The 17,352-nt window shown below is 34.8% G+C and overlaps 2 pseudogenes; both read left to right on the forward strand.

Moving 5' to 3' along the window:
- Positions 1-2,578: 2,578 nt before the first annotated feature.
- LOC102543864 (olfactory receptor 4A47-like) lies at positions 2,579-3,495 on the forward strand (annotated as a pseudogene).
- Positions 3,496-11,537: 8,042 nt separating this feature from the next.
- LOC140690335 (olfactory receptor 4C12-like) lies at positions 11,538-12,431 on the forward strand (annotated as a pseudogene).
- The last annotated feature ends 4,921 nt before the right edge of the window (positions 12,432-17,352 follow it).

Consider the following 17,352-nt stretch of genomic DNA (forward strand, 5'->3'; position numbering starts at 1 on the left):
CATTTGTGGACTTTTGAATGATGGCCATTCTGACTGGTGTGAGGTGATACCTCATGGTAGTTTTGATTTGCATTTCTCTGATAATTAGTGATACTGAGCATTTTTTCATGTGCCTGTTGATCATTTGTATGTCTTCCTTGGAGAATTGCTTGTTTAGGTCTTCTGCCCATTTTTGGATTGAGTTGTTAGTTTTTTTCTTATTAAATCATATGAGCTGCTTATATATTCTGGAGATCAAGCTTTTGTCAGTTTCATCTTGTGCAAAAATTTTCTTCCATTTTGTAGGTTGTTGTTTTGTTTTGTTTATGGTTTCCTTTGCTGTGCAGAAGCTTGTTAAGTTTCATTAGGTCCCATTTGTTTATTTTTGCTTTTATGTGTATTGCTTGGGTAGACTGCCCGAGGAGAACATTTTTGAGATGTATGTGAAATAATGTTTTGCCTATGTTTTCTTCTAGGAGGTTTACTGTATCTTGTCTTATGTTGAAGGTCATGATTTAAACAAATTTTTATGTATTTTATTTCTGCCTAGACTGAACTTTTCCCTTTTGGTGATTTGACCTCAAGTTTTTAAGTTTTTAAGTTTTTTTTTTAATGCCTCTCCTTGGGAAACATAGTCCTGTAAGTCTTGTTATACATCATGATTATCCTGGTGACATCTCTGAAGACAGAGTTTAACATCAAAATTATGATTAAGGTCCCACTGAATTTAATTAGGTAAGAATCACCCTTGGAGATGCACCAGTTGAATGACTCCATAACATGTCCAGTAGTTCAAATGTAGCCAAAGGGTTTACAGATCTTTGCTCTTTCCTTACAGGACAGACATTCATGAACTGAAATGCTGGACTCTGAACATAATAAAGTAAGTATATGTAATCATTCTCCATTATTCAGGAAACCCAAAATTCAACAATGCTGTATCAAGGCAGGGCAGTATAACTAATTGAGAATCAAAAGATTGCAAAAGCTATTTCTGTATTTCACTTTTATTGGTATAAGTCACAAACAGAAACATTCTTATGTAAACAATTCATACATAATTTGTTTTCTCTCCAACCAATATGTTGAATTAACATTAGTTGGTGATTCAGACAAATCCTGCCAACAATTATTATTTTACTTCTCTGTTTAGAATCAAGATTTAGAGATCTTTAGTAATAGGCCACTGATACTCATTTTGAAAACCCAAATTTTCTGAAAATGAATATTTTTCTGAATGAGATAAGTTAGATTTCTGCCTGCATGGAATGAGTTGGTCACATGGAAACAGTTCAAGGTCCAGTGATGGTACATGTATCTTGCTCTCCATGATGGCATCAGTGGGTAAAGGAAAAAGGAGAAGGCAGAGAATCCAGAATATGGATTGAATGGCTTTCTCCTTGTGCAGGTAACCCAGGAAGGGTATTTGTATGCAAGATTCTGCACTAAGCTTTACATTTGCCAGAGTATAATGGTGGCATGAGAGTTCAATCTTTTAAAGGTTCTCCTTTGGGATTTTCAAAATCAGCCATGTTAGCAATCCTTTATGATCACTAAAGTATATGGAGATTGAGTCTATTCTATAATACTCTTCCTAAATAGTTTTGTATTACACTCTCTAACATAAAGAGACGTTCTTTAACATAAAGTAGTCTTAGAAACTAATTTCAAGTGTAACTAATTTGGGATATTTTTATGGGGAAATATTTGCAAATGTGATGATAGTCTCAATCAATATGTTTTCTAAACATTGTTTTATAATCTGTAAAAAATTAAAAGATGATATAGCATCTGAAGACTTTGATTGAGTGGCTTTCAAGAATCCAAAATAATACTGTAGTAAGCAAGCCATTACTTCAATTCCCACTTTTCTGTTCCCAGCCTCAGTGTACTAACATATGCTTGTTAGCCATTTAGATGTCTTTTTCCTTTAATTGTTTGTATTTTTTATTTATTTTATATTTTATTTTTATTTTGTGCATAAATTGTTTTGAGATTTTTGTTTATTTTAGACATTAACTCTGTGTAGAACCTGTAAATGTCAATCTTTCTCTAAACTGCCTTTGTCTATTTACATTTTGGTATCTTTTCCTAAAACCTTAAAAACTTTTTTGAAATTGTTTAATATATCTCTTTGGGATTTAAATGATTGGTTAAGAAGTTTCTTCCAACCCTAGATTGGAGAAGATCGTTTCCTTAATGACTGGAAATTAAAATGAAGTAAATTTTTCTTTCCTTTTTTATTAGAACTTCAATCAATTTACATTTTTGTATAAGGTATTAGCTATATGTACAATTTAATTAGCTTCCAGATGGAAAGCTAATTGTGGCAACTCATTTACTTAATAATGTGTTCTTTCCCCACATATGTCTCTAAATTACTTGCCACTTCATTAGACTGAAAGTTTTTTGAGATTAGGGAGGATATTTTAATCAGCCTTGTACTACAATCACTGAAAGTACTGGAACATTATAAACCATACTGCCTATTTCTTGATTGAATAAACACATTATCTAAGACTTCAGAAAATCCCTAGGAACAATTATATTACCAGAAAATTTTGCCCTGAACACTGAAATAAAACATACAGAAGATTCTATGGAACAAAGGAGGAATGTGACTGCATTTGTCCTCTTGGGGTTCACTCAGAGCCCCCAGGGTCAGAAAATATTATTTGTTGTGTTCTTGCTCATATACATGGTGACAATGGGGGTGACCTCTTCATTGTTGTGCCTTTAGTGGTGAGCCTGACCCTGGATTCCCCTATGTACTTCTTTCTTGGCTACTTATTATTTATGGATGCTGTTTATTCTACTACAGTCACCCCAAATATGATTCTAGATTTACTCTGTAAGAACAAAACCATTTCCTTCCAAGCTTGCATGACCCAGCTTTTTCTAGGGCACTTTTTGAGTGGTGCTGAAATTTGTCTTCTGGTGGTCATGGCTTATGACCATTACGTGGCCATCTGTAAACACCTGCATTATTCAGTGATCATGAATAAGCAAGTGTGTGTTGTGCTGCTGCTGTTGGCCTGGGTTGGTGGGTTTTTACATGCTTTAGCTCATCCTCTCTTTGTTTATAACCTTCCCTTCTGTGGCCCCAATATCATTGACCACTTCGTCTGTGACACGTACCCCTTGTTAAAACTTTCCTGCTCTGACACCTATGCTTTTGGCCTCACTGTGGTTGCCAATGATGGGGAGATCTGTGTGGTTATCTTTATGCTCTTACTCATCTCCTATGGGGTCATTCTGCACTCCCTGAAGAATCTTAGTCAGGAAGGGAGGCACAAAGCCTTATCCACCTGTGGCTCCCACATTACTGTGGTGGTCCTCTTCTTTGTCTCCTGTACCTTTATGTATGTGAGACCTCCTTCTACCTTACCCACTGATAAATCCTTGGCCATGTTTTATACCATTATCACCCTTATGTTGAATCCTCTAATCTACAGTCTGAGAAATGGAGAGATGAAAAATGCCATGAAAAAGCTCTGGACAAGAGTAAGAAAATGAGGCACTTATTTTCTTATTTTATGAGAAAATATTATCACTTATTTTCAATGACAAATTGCTATTTCAGGAAAGCCATGTGTGGCTATTTACCTGTAGTAAATGTCTCCTCAGGTTTAATAACTTGGGCATGATGAAAAACATTATTATATGAATACTTCCAATGACCTAAATATACTTTTAAGATTTTCATAATTTCCTAGTTCAAATGTGTGTGTATATATATATTAAATATATATAAAAATTGAAATACATTTTTAAGATTTTCACCATTTCTTAAGGAAACATAATTTTTGGATGTAAAGTGTCTCTCTCATGAATATAGGTTTATATTCTATATGATGAGTTAACCTACAGTTTATATAGCAAATTTATTTCAGTTAGTGAAGGATTTTCTTTTGTTTCTCTCTTAAATGATGTACTCTTTCTCAGAATTAATAACTCATTACAGTACTCAAAAAATAGTAGAAGAGATATGACACAAACATTTCATTCACTCCTCCCCACACAAAGACAGCCCATATTAGTATTTAAAACATGTATCTTCCCTTTATATCTACAAGTACTTTACATATATTAATTTGCTTGTATTGCTTACCATATTAACATCAAATAATGAAGTTTCATTGTTGTAATAGTAGTCATAAGGAGGCTAAGTTTATAAAAATGTGAATGAACAAGATATATATGCAGAAAAGGACCAATCCTTACTTATTTTCCCAGTTGAGTAATCATATTATCTCCTCATGGGAAGAAGCTTTGTTTGGAGTTATATTTTCATAGAGATGACCCATTAATCTTCCCAAATAGTTTAAAATACTTGATCATGCCTCTGCTATTTTTTAATATCTCCATATCCTTTTTTGCTTATGTTTCATAAACCCTATAGAGACCCAGGCTCTTCCTTCTTGTGCAAATTTAGCATTAATGATAATCCATGAGATTAAAACATGCATTTTAGAACTTTGCACCAGATGTTTTGGGTGATATCATTGTTAAGAAAGATGCTGACAATATATGCTCTTCTTATCTCTGTTGTTAATGAAATACAGTTTTCTAGGTAATACAGGAGACAGAATATATTGTTTTGTTTGATAGACATCATTCATAAAATCCTCTCTATCTGTGAATGAGGCTAGAAACATAATATTATCTGCCTTAGATGGTCAGAGGTATGTGCTCAAAGTGTAACCCAGTCCAAACTCGTTCTGCTCACCACGCAATAGGCCAGCATATTGGGAGGCCTGGTGCTGGGTCTAGGATAATGACTGTCTTTGGAAAGCCAGCCAGCCAAGAAGATGAAGACTAAAGTCTTAGAGAATCATCATACCCAAGTCACAATTCAGGCTCCTTTTATACTAAGAAGGGGATAGGGTGTGGACCTCCAACAAGACAAATGCTATTCTTTATTCTGCAACTATTAATCTCTATATGAATGGAAAAGTGTTATACCCTTATGGGCCATCTTGTATATTTCAGGCTGTAGGCAACATTCATTTATCAACATGCAGACCAACAAGACTAAGCACAGGACACAGAGCACAGGGTTAGCACTAAAGGAGCAGATCTAACATAGAGTCATTTATCTGTTCTTCCCTATTACAAACAAAGTCTGTTATTCTGCCTCCATTATTTAGTCTGGATTCATGAGGAGCCCATTCTTTGGGGCAATGCATGATTTTCACTAGTAAATCACGGTGTATGAAAAACAGTGTATTGTGATTTCTATCCCTATTACAGAGAAAATTCTTATGTTATCTTAGTCTTCACAAATACAACACTATTCACCAGATAATATGAAGCATTTTAGTTTATGAGCACTTAATGTAATTTATTCCTCCACTTTTGGATGCTGCAGTAGACTGAGTATTTGTGTCCCTCTTCAAAATCATAAGTTAAATCCTTTATGATGTGGTCATATTTGGAGGAGGGCCCTGTGAGAAATGATTAGATCATGACGGTCAGGTTCTCATGAATGAGATAAATGCCTTTATAAAGAGACCCCACCAGCTCACTTGACCCTTCTGCCATGTGAGGACTCAGCCAGACACAGAATCCACTGGCACATAAATCTTGAACTTCTGAGCCTCCAAACCTGTGAAAAATAAATGTTTATTGTTTAAGTGTTTGGTATTCTGTATTCGTAGCCCAAGTGGACTCAGACAGAAATTTAGTGAACTTTCAAATCTGTGTAGTCATTTCAAGTTATGTGATAAAAGCCTTTACAAATTATCTCTTTTTATTGGGCTGTAATCTATCTGAAGTCAGGGGAAATTACTTGTCTTTGTGTTCTGTTTCTTGCACAATATATGGGACATAGAATCCACTATATAGACATTATCCATTACTTTAATTCTTGATCTATTGGAGTGTGAATTTTCCTGAAAATTTTGATGAACTCTTTCTAGGTTAAATTATAAATATATGTGTATATATATTTGCTATGAATACTCATTCTTTGAAATTTGCTATAAACTTTTACTTTTGTGTTATAATTATGTGTGTTACTATATAAATACATTATTTTAATATTCTTTTACTTTTTGCTATGTCTATACTTGGAAAATCCATATTCTTCCAATTATTCTATAAATTTTAATCTTTACTTAAATATTAACTTTTCAAACATTTTTTTAACCACTTAAATTTATTTTTGTTTATGATGGGGAAACATCTAAGCCCAAACAGGAAAATAATCTGCCAACATAATTATTAATTTTGGTAATCATTTGAAAATTTTCTACTTAGTAGTTTGGGATTTACACCAACAAGAAGATTTAAATTTGGGGTACTTTCTCCTTTTTCTCCATTTTTCCCCTCCTCCCCTAAACTTTAGGGTCATTTTACAAAGTTTGAAAACTTCTCATTAAAATATATGTAGAATGTTAAGACTGTACATTTGTTTTAAGGAAAATTACATGTGTTAATATTTATTTCCCATTCTGAATAAGATATATTGTGAAAGATTTGTTAATGTCTTAATACAAATTTATAACCATCTCTATAGAGTGTAAATAAATCTTACCTTATGATTTCTTATTTAAAAACAGGACTCTCTTATCTATATTTGATTCACATTTTCAATGAGCTGGTCAGGAAGGGCTTAATGTTTTTTCCTGGCATGAACTACAGCACAATCCTCAAAGCCAAGGACATATAGTTAGTGGGTAGAAAGACCTCCAAATTGAAAAACTCACCAAATGTGTGAGTCATTGCCTGCTAATTGAGAAAGAATTCTCAGTAGAGTCAGAGGGACAAAGTGAAAAGTTGCTTTATTTCTAGGAAAGAGGAGGGTCAAAAAAAAAAAAAATCAAGTAGGGAGCTGTCAGCCAAGTAGCCTGTTAAGAAAGCTCTAGCCCCTGAATGGGTCAGAGGGTCTTTTATTTAAAGGCTCTGTCATCATTATCTTTATTTTGGAAGTACCAATCACTTTCTATTATAGGCTCTTTCCTCCCATGGAAGTCAGCCCTAAAACAGAAACTTCAGTGGAAAAAGAAGAAAGAAAGAGATACTGGAGTGTGTTCTTGGGATGAATGCAGCAGTTGTGGAACATAAATATCTTGTTGCATGGCTATGTTCTTGAGACCAAGGAGTCAGCTGTGGGATAAGAGAAAAAGTCTTATTTTTCAACAGCCTGGCATTTCTTCCCCTTGTTGATAATCAGCTAGACTCAGTAAGCCTGTCTGATTACCTCTCTGAATATGTCAGTATCCAAACATAATATGCCTGTATCCAAAACACACAAGTATATATCCCACCACATACTCAGATCTGGATCCAACTTCATGTGAATTTCTATGACCACATGTATGTGCACATTCAATGAAATGTAGGTCTTCATCCAACTACATTTATGTGTGTATATGTGAACACTCTGGGTTGATATATGACAACACATGGATCAATATTTGATTGGCAACATGAATGCATTTGTTTATGTATATGCATATGTATTTGATGTGATCTCACACAGGCTTATATCTGTCTACACACAGGGTATCTTGCCATTTGCTTGTCTGTATCTGATTATACGTGAATTTAGTCAGGACTTGACTGAACAATTCTGTTTTTTTGTGTGTGTGTGACATGCACTGAGGTCACATTCTAGCATTCTTTTGATTGCTGTGCTTTAAGGAGGGTCCAAGATGATTTGACTTATATGAATAGTGCCGTGGCAGGGATAACTATAAGGTTCTTCTGGGTCTGTTTCTTCTCCATGTAGATGTAGGGTAATGTAGACAATGTTTGTCCAGTGAGGTTGTCAGACTTATAAAATGGCAGCTCAAGGCTCCCAGAGAGAGGAGGCAAAAGCTATCAGATCATTAAGTTTCATTCCATCACGACACAAGATTCAAGTCCAGGATATCAAGTTTAAAATTCAGACTAAACTTTATAGCAAATCATACAATCAAAGAATGAAAAGGTAACTTATGGATTGGGAGAAAATATTTGCAAATTATATATCTCATAATGTATTAATATATAAAATATATAAAGAACGTTTACAACTAAATTAAAAAGAACACTTGATTTAAAACTGAGCAAAGCACCTAAATGGGTATTTTTTCCAAAAAAGACATACAAATGTCCAATAGAAACATGGGAAATTGAACAACATCACTAATCAACAGGGAAATGTAAGTCAAAACCAGAATGACATGTTATCTTACACTCATTAGGATGGCTATATGAAATGTATAGCAGACAACACATTTTGGTGAAGATGTAGAGAGAATAGAACCCTAATGCACTTTGGTGGGAATATACATTTGTTCTGTCACTATGGAGAACATTATGGAGATTTTGCAAGATATTAGAAATAAAAGTACTGTATTATTCACCAATACTATGTGTGTGCATATATATCCAAAATATGAAACCAAGAATCTGAAGAGATATCTGTATGCTCATTTTCCTTGCAACATTAATTACAAAATGAAACCATTGCAGAAATAAATGCAATCTACCATCCCTGGATATAATTGCAGAATGGAATTATTTAATTATTTTCATCAATATTATGCTAACCTAATTCCAAAACTGACACAAGATACAGCCACTTTGAATGAGTACTTAAACTTTACGCAATGTGAAGTGCCAATATTATAATAGGATTCAAAATGATCATTTAATTGTACATCTGAAAATAATATTTAAACTTATGATTTGCATGAATAGTAGATTGGTTAAAAAACAAAATATTATACTAAAATATTTAAATCAGATAGTTACTCAAATGATTAATTTATGCAATAGCAAATATTCAGACAATATAAAGCTCATTTGTTTCAAATGCCTAACTTCATAATTGGCCAACTTATTTTTTTTCTCTTGTCATAGTATTTTTTCTTCATGTAGACTTAAGGGAGAGTTCAAAATTAAAAATGAATGCTCTAAGAGTTCTCCTCTGAAGTTCAGTTATGTGAAATAATTGGGTTGTTGGCAAAATCTCCTAATGGTGGTGAAATACCCCTGAGGTCCAATCATCCACAACTAAGAAACTTCACCTAACTGGCCTACAAATAGGAGATGTAGTAGCACTTTTAAGCTCCAAGAGAAAGGCCTTATCCAAAGGAACTAGTTATAAATGAGCAAAGGCACTTACTGTAGCTGAGCTATTTGGCATTTTTAATCTTATAACTTTACTGCTTTCTTGGTGAGCTAACATCTGCCTCGGGCTCTCACCAGGGGGTTAAGTCAGACAAGTTTGCAGGTAAGATGTTTTTTTCTCCAGGAAATCATACTTTAATAGACTCTCAGGATTAAATGGCTCTTTCAAATTATACAATCACCCCTCACCCTTACCAATCTGAGATTTCAGTCCCTTTTTAGCATGCAAAATATTAAGAAAGATCAACTCAACTATAATACTACTGATTTAGAAGTAAAAATATTTGGGGTATTTTTTCTTATTGATATATATTTAAATTAGAAGAATAATATAATTAGTTAGAATTAAAATAGAATAACTATATAACTCAAATTTCCATTCAGAATTTTTCCACTTTATAAAACACATCAGAATTTTCCTATGATATTGTACCATTTTCAAAAATATCTCTTTTAAAAACTACACAAGTCAAAGTGATGCACTGTATTTTAATAACCATTTCTCCAATGTTGAACATCTCATGTAATTTCTAAGTTTTCCATACCTCTTAATAATTTTGTTGAACATATTTGTAAATAAAAGCTTTTAGCCTTTAAAATATTTTCAATTAGAATTTAACCCTATAAAGAATACTGCAGTGCCAAAGAAAAAAGAAAAATAATACTTATTTCTTCATAGTCATTTCTAAATCACAGTTATTAGTTATGTATAATTCTTACTTTATATAAAATCATCTCTTTTCTGATCTGCTGGGGAGTCAGCCACAGAATAAAAGAATGCAATGAAGCTGCTGTACTTTGTTTCCACATATGCATAAAATTTTTCATATTATTTAATTAAAAAATAAAAGTCTTTATTTACTAATCTTTGAAAGGAAAAGACATATTTTCTGCAGAATATATTGTATTATATTTATGATTTTTATTTGGGAAATTTATGTTTGCAAATTTCCTCATTCCATTACTAATGCAGTATTCTGTAACCAGGAATGGTGGATGATGGATGCTGTGGGAAGATGGGAGAAGGAGACATGAGAATGCCTGTAGCAGAAGCATAAAGGGATGGGCAGGTCATACATCATGTAGGGATAGGTTGCTGCTGTTTGGTAATAAAATTTCAGGGATGGGATTACTAAAGTTGTTTCACTAGGGAACTTTCTATAATTTTATGTGAACACACATACATTAACATATACTAACATATGCAATGTCTAGTGAATGTTGAATGAGTGAACTTGTAATAGGTACTTATAGTAATAGATTTTATGTGTGTTTGTGTTGTGTATGTATATATGTTTATGTGTATAGTCCATACATATCTATCTTATCTAGCAAACTATTACTTTTTTGCCTATGTTAAATTTTTACTTTTAGAATGAAAATAAGGATTTCTTTGCTTGACAGATACTCAGATACTGAACTTTTATGCAATAGTTTTTTATCCAAGTCTTCTGAAGCTGTAAGTTTATTGAATATGACTGTCAAAATATATGTGGAAAATAATTTGAAAAATAAAAAAATATGCATTAACAAACCTTATGAATATCTTGAAAATAAAATTACCTAAAAACATACTCATTCTTAGAGGCAATTAATATTTTCATATTGCCCCATAGAGCATGCCAGAAAATATTAATGTGGTACGCAGCTTCTTTTCAAACATTTGCTTATGATTTTTATAAAGTAGAGAGTAATGATAAACAGAGCAGGAGGATAAGAACACTTGGACTCTTGGTAGGTTTAAGGTCCTTTACCCATGGAGGATGAGAATTCACCAAGTATTTACTCATCACCTAACAGGTTTCAGGCAGTGCAGACATTATGCCAGGCACTATGGTAGGTGTGGTGAGGAAACACACTTGAATAGCTTACGTGTTCTGGCAGGTACCAGGGAGAGCATGTTGCCAATGACTTACATACATTTCTCTAAATGGTCTGCTTATGGGAGATATGTATTCATGGTGTCTTTCCACAGTTAGAGCTGAGGGTTCAAATGTGAATTTTCATTGAAGAGAGAACACCTCTTACTTGTGTGCAGCACCTCTTAGCTTAAAATATCCATCTGTGAATTACAGTTCAGAACCATGGGACACAGAGAGGACTCAGCAGAGTTACATGGAGCTGGAGCCAGATGGAGAATCCAGATCTCATGTAGATAGCCCAGGGTTTTCTCAGTAAATTTGCCATCAAATGTTGCCTTAAGATGTTTTACAGGCGACAGATACTAGGTGTCTGAAGAAATGGAAACATCCTGGAGGAAGTAAGAGAGAATTGAAACAAGCACTGAGGCAGGAGTGTCAAGGACGTGCTCAGCAGGCACAGTGACTGCTCTGTTTTTGCACCGAGAAATTCTGACCACAATCTTTTCATGATTAATGGGGATCATTTCTTATTCTTTGTAGGTAATTCAGGCCCCAGGAAGTTGTACTTGCTGAATTGACCTCCTCACCCCTCCCAGGAATGTGACTGAGTTTTTCTCTTGGGACTCATGCAGAATCCACACCTGCAGAAAATACTCTTCATTGTCTTTTTGCTCATTTTCCTCTTTACCCTGCTGGCCAGTCTGCTCATTGTCATTACCATCTCCCTCAGCCCTGCACTTTCAGGTCCCATATACTTCTTTCTCACTCATTGTCCTTCACAGATGTCCTCTTCAGCTCTGTCACAACTCCTAAAATGCTCATTGACCTGCTGCACCAGAGGAAAACTATCTTCTGGGGTGGCTGCCTGGCTCAGCTTTTGTGGAACATTTTCTGGGAGAATCAGAGGTCATAGTACTCATTGTCATAACCTATGATTGCTACATGGCCATCTGCAAGCCTCTGCACTACATGACCATCATGTGACATCAGCCCTGCCAGCTCCTGGTGGTGGTGGCCACTGTGTAGATATTTTTTGCAGTTGACTTGACCTTCTGTGGTCCCAATGTCATTGACCACTTAATGTGTGGTTTCTTCTATCTTTTAAAGCTTGCCTGCAGTGACTGCTACAGGCTTGGAGTGGTGGTGGCAGTGAACAGTGGGGGCATGTACTTATTTTTTTCATGCTGCTCATCTACTACATAGTCATCCTGAGCTCCCTGAAATCCCATGGCTCTGAAGGATGATGCAAAGCCTTGTCTACTTGTGGGTCCCACTTTACAGTAGTGGTGCTCTATTTTGTCCCTTGTATATTCACTTGCATACATCCTGTGGCCACTTATCCTGTGGACAAGTTTGAGTATGTTGTTTGCAATCCTCACTCCCATGTTAAATCCTATGATTTACACAGTGAGAAACACAGAGGTGAAAAATGCCATGAGGAGTTTGTTGAAGAGGAGAGTAACTTAGGCTGTTCATGATGACAAGAACTGATGATTTATATACATGGGAGAATTATAGCTATTGTAAATTGCACAGGAAAACTAAGAAATTTTGCAGATTATTGACAAAAAAAAGTCCATAAATTAGCATTTGTCAGTCATTGGATATTGGCTAGTCATTTTTTAGACATTTTGATAACTTGTAATATACTTTACCAAGGCTTCAATGTTCATGATTAAAGCTTCAGAATAGTCAATGGAGAGAACAACCATAAACCCCTAGCATGATGGGATATATTTTTCTCTAGAGTCTTCATTCTACTTTACCAAGTTCTTCATATATGTTACTTGGATGAAGTTCACCTTACCATAAGAATTTAATCACAGAAATTCTTCCAGTTTTGCTTAGCCTGTGGTAAGCAATTAAGGGATAGAAATTCTTATCTTATTCTTATTCTTAGTTACATGGTGAAAGGACATTTGCATGAAGGAATCACTGCTGATTTGGTGTATCTCTGTGTGTGTGTGTGTGTGTGTGCTATGAATTTATCAAAAGCAAAAAGAGAGACACCTGCAAAAGGAGGAAAAGATAATTCACAGCCTATCTCCAATTCTTTTTTGGCATAAAAAACAAGCCAGAAATTTTGAGATTATTTTTAGTTTGCTCTTTTTTCTTAAATATCCTATGACTCTCAGTTTTCATGAATATAACAGAAATGTTTTATTTTTACATAACAAGAATTGAGGAGCCAATTGAAACATGGGTAATCATTCTTTTATCAAATTCAGCAAAAGAGCCTATGGTTAGTATCCAAAGGTAATGAACTATGAGTCTGCTACACATGTTCTCATTAAATTAACACTTTATTATCTATCAAGCATACTCACTTCAGTTGATTCATCCATGTACTAAGCTAGTCATTCCATGATCAGTATCTCCATTTTACAGGGAAGTAAGTTGAACCCAAGAGAGGTTTTCTAATTTCCTTGCCTCACTTCATGAATGGTTACCCCATACAGTGTGTCAGGGATTGTTACACTGAAATGTACCTTCCTTTCACAAATTTCAACTATGAAATTCCAACATAGGTCTTAGTTTCTTTCAAATGAAACACAACGGTCTGTGGTGCATTTAATTCTACAGATAGAAAAATTATATCGACTCTTAATAAAAAACACTTTGTCCTTCAAGAAGATGATGTTGGATTTGCTGTAGCCTTGTCTCACATGTAGCTGCCCATTTCAGCACTACACATTTTTCTCTGTTTTTGAACATTTGAGTTATGCCATTTCACTTTTACAAAAGACCAACCTTAGTATGGTGACAGATTTCTTTTTTTCTTTTTAAAGAAAAATCCCTTTCAGATTTCTTTCAGTTAGTGAAAACAAGTACAAATATTGGTCTTCATTAAAAAAAAAGTAGCTAAAGTGAACTTTCAGAAAGTGGGGATAACTGCACTGCTCCTTTATGTGTGTGGAGAATAGTAGGTCATTCTACTTTATTGCATAACTCTTTATAAAACAAAGCTTCCCCTGACTACAACACTCTTGTGTGCTTGTGTCTCACAAATATCTTTCTCAAACTCAACGATTAAATGGAGCTATTTCTTCCATAATTTGACCATGCAGTAATGCCAGAGCAGGGTGTTGGGATGACTATGTTTACTAAAGTGTGCATGGCTGTCTCCAATTCATAAGACACAGAACTTTTTCCCATAAAGTCTAAGCCTGAAAGATGATATAATCAGCACTTAATCTATTTAAATGGTCATATTTGCAACTGCTGGTGAGAAAGTGTCAGCATAATCTAAACTAAATGATGTATGGTTCATTTTGTCTTATGATTGTTAGATAGAAGATGAGAGTAATCAAGGGGTAAGGATAGAAAAAGTGTTGATTAAATGTTGTTTCTATTCTAAGACCAAATGGAGGATTTGAAGTGGGAAACTAAGGCCAGTGATTGTGTCTTCGGGGCTATATCAAAGGCTCAGTGGAGGGATGAGAAGATTAGTGAGACACAAGTTATAAATTGTCAGCCATGAACTTGGAAGGTGTAAGGCAGCCTGTTGTTCTCAGTGCACAGAGTCCTGCTGGTTAGTGAGCAAGGTTAAAGCTTGTTAAGATGTTCCTTTGCACTGATCATCAACAGTCTTTCCTGAGGACAGAGTGCCACCAGATTATTTCTGAATCTTAAAATAGCATATAAAGGATAAATTTTGATTCTCCTAAAATTAATGATAAATAATGTTTTGATCTGTTGTGTAAAGATCTTTTGGTTTAATCTGGATTTTTAATTCAGTGAAATTATTAAGAATTTAGCAAGGGAAATGAGCTAACTTTTGTTGGGAGACTGACCATAAAGCTTACATTTTGAGAAGTTCTTTACATACTTTAACTCTCTTAACATAGCAACAAGTATTATTAGAGGTTTTTACTCCATTTCATACAAGAAGAAAATGAGGCTCAATGGACTTAAACAATAATATGTTGTTTTTAGACTCTGCCGATCTATTCTTCCCACTTCATTCCTTGTTAGAATGTTATGAAAACACCAAAACACAGGTCTGAACATTAGCCACATTGTGGAGACTGTCACTGAGGCATTCTTATCTTTTGGGGTGTGTAGCGACTTCTTCCCTTTAGGTCTTTGCTGTTGGTCATTTCCTAAGATTCTTGCTTTTTCTTGATTCCTTTTGGGCCAAGTAAATGTCATCCTAATGACCTCTTTTCTGCAGATATACTATTCTTTATGGCCATCATGAAAAATGGGGTGAAATAGGCTGAAGAAATAAAATTCATATACTTGAACTTCAAAGAAAATGGCTGCTGAGTGAAATAGATACTTGGAGGAAAAATAAACAACTCAACCACTGGGGAGACTGAACCTCTTTGTGGGCCTGACAGTAGCCCTTTGAAGAGCTAAACAGGTGCTATTTCCATAGGGCTTTTCCCGTTGTTATCCTGTAGTGTTAACATTTATTTCTGCAAAAATGGCTCAATGGGCAATTCAGTTCATGGAATTTTGTCTTATTGAGCTTAACCAAAAAAGAAAAAAAAAAATTTAGTGCCTGCAGTGAGCCAGAGAGGGATTGGAGCTGGTTGTGTTTGTGTGGAACTTAATTTTCAATGGGAAATAAATGGGTAATAAGCCATTAAACAAATAAACAAAAATATAATTTTATTAATACTGGGTAAGATAAAAATATTTTATAGGAAGGAGATACAGGAGAGAACAATTGTATACAGAGCTGTACAGTTGTTTGAAGCACAGTAGAGTTTCAGTTTGATTTGAGTTTAAATAGCCACATTTTGCTCCTTTCTGTTTTAAATATAACTAGGTTATTTAAAAATAATTGAACAAATAATTGAATGGTTAATACCATGGTCTGGTTTGTGCTGGTGGAGCATCATCTTGACCTGGCTGCAGTGAAGCTCTGCTCCTGGGAAAAGTGGATCATTGCAGAGGTGGATGGAAATTCACTGGTATGGTGATTAGTGCCTCGGTCCATAGAGACACAGCCTCAAAGGGATGCAGTTGAAATGATGCAAGTCTGTACATGTTAAAACATTGTGCCATTTGAAAATCACACTCTGCCCTCTTTTAGCCCAGGTCTGTTACTCAAAGGAGAACATCTTAGTAATGATGTTTCTTTAAGGGGTGGTCTTTTGACTTTAAACTTTCTATCATTCTAACTATTTATAGAAGCAAAATTGGGCTGATATTTTGTCTTTACTGGCATTAGTCTCAACATAATTCTCAAGTTGATTTTTTTTCTCATTTTACATCTTTTTTTTACCCTAATTCTGCAATGTGGTTTAGTAGTTTCTTTACATACAGGTGAACTTTTTAAATGTAGTGGAAAATCCTAGTGAATTTAATTAAGTAAGAACCCTTATATGAATGGAGCCTTGTAGGGATGGCTATAAGACTGGGCTCTTCTGGGTGTCTTTCCTTCTCCATGTAGATGTAAGTCAATGCAGACAATGTCTTCCCAGTGAAGTTGTCAGCCCAGGGCCCTGAGAGGGAAGAGGCAAAAGCTAACAGACCAGTTAAGTCTCATCCCATTATTACATCAGCTTGAAGTTCAGGATCTCAAATTCTAAATCTGTACTGCTTCTACACATTGAAGGAAACAATCAACAAAATGAAAAAGTAACCTATGAAATGGGAGAAAATATTTGCCAATCATATGTCTCACAATGAGTTAATATCTAAAATACACAGGGAACTTCTTCACAAATAAATAACAGCAAGAACAACAAAACAAATAATCCAATTTAAAAATGGACAAAAAAACTGGATATTTTACTAAGATATAAAAATGGCCAATATGAACATGAGAAGGTGCTCAGCATCACTAACCAATAGGGAAATGCAAATCAAAACTAACCTGTGATAGCACTTTACACTTGCTAGGATGGCTATAGGAGATACACTGGAGACAATAAATGTTGGTGAGGATGTAGAGAAAATGGAATTCTACTGTACTTTGATGGGAATATAAATTTGTTCAGCTATTATGCAGAACATTATGGAGGTTTCTCAAAATATTAAAAATAGAACTACAATAATATTCAGCCATCCCATGTATGTGTATATATCCCAGAATATGAGAGAAAGAATCTGCAGAGATATATGTACTCTCATGTTTCTTGCAACATTATTCACATTAGCTAAGACACAGAAAGAACCAAAATGTCCATTGATGAATGAATGGATAAAGAAAACATTCCACATAATATATATGTCAAAAATGTGTACTAGCTGATCACATACCTTGTAACAAGCCACCCTCCTGAGGACTTTAAAGAGGCTTTCCTGAAACCCATCAGGGACGCTCAGATGTACTCGGCACTAGCTGTTCTGGAATCTTGGCACCCTGCAACAAATGCTGCACTTTCCTTCACCACAACCTGGTGTCGGTAGACTGGCTTTACTGTTGGTGGGC

Source organism: Vicugna pacos, chromosome 30 (genome assembly GCF_048564905.1).
Source record: "Vicugna pacos chromosome 30, VicPac4, whole genome shotgun sequence".
NCBI lineage: Eukaryota > Metazoa > Chordata > Mammalia > Artiodactyla > Camelidae > Vicugna > Vicugna pacos.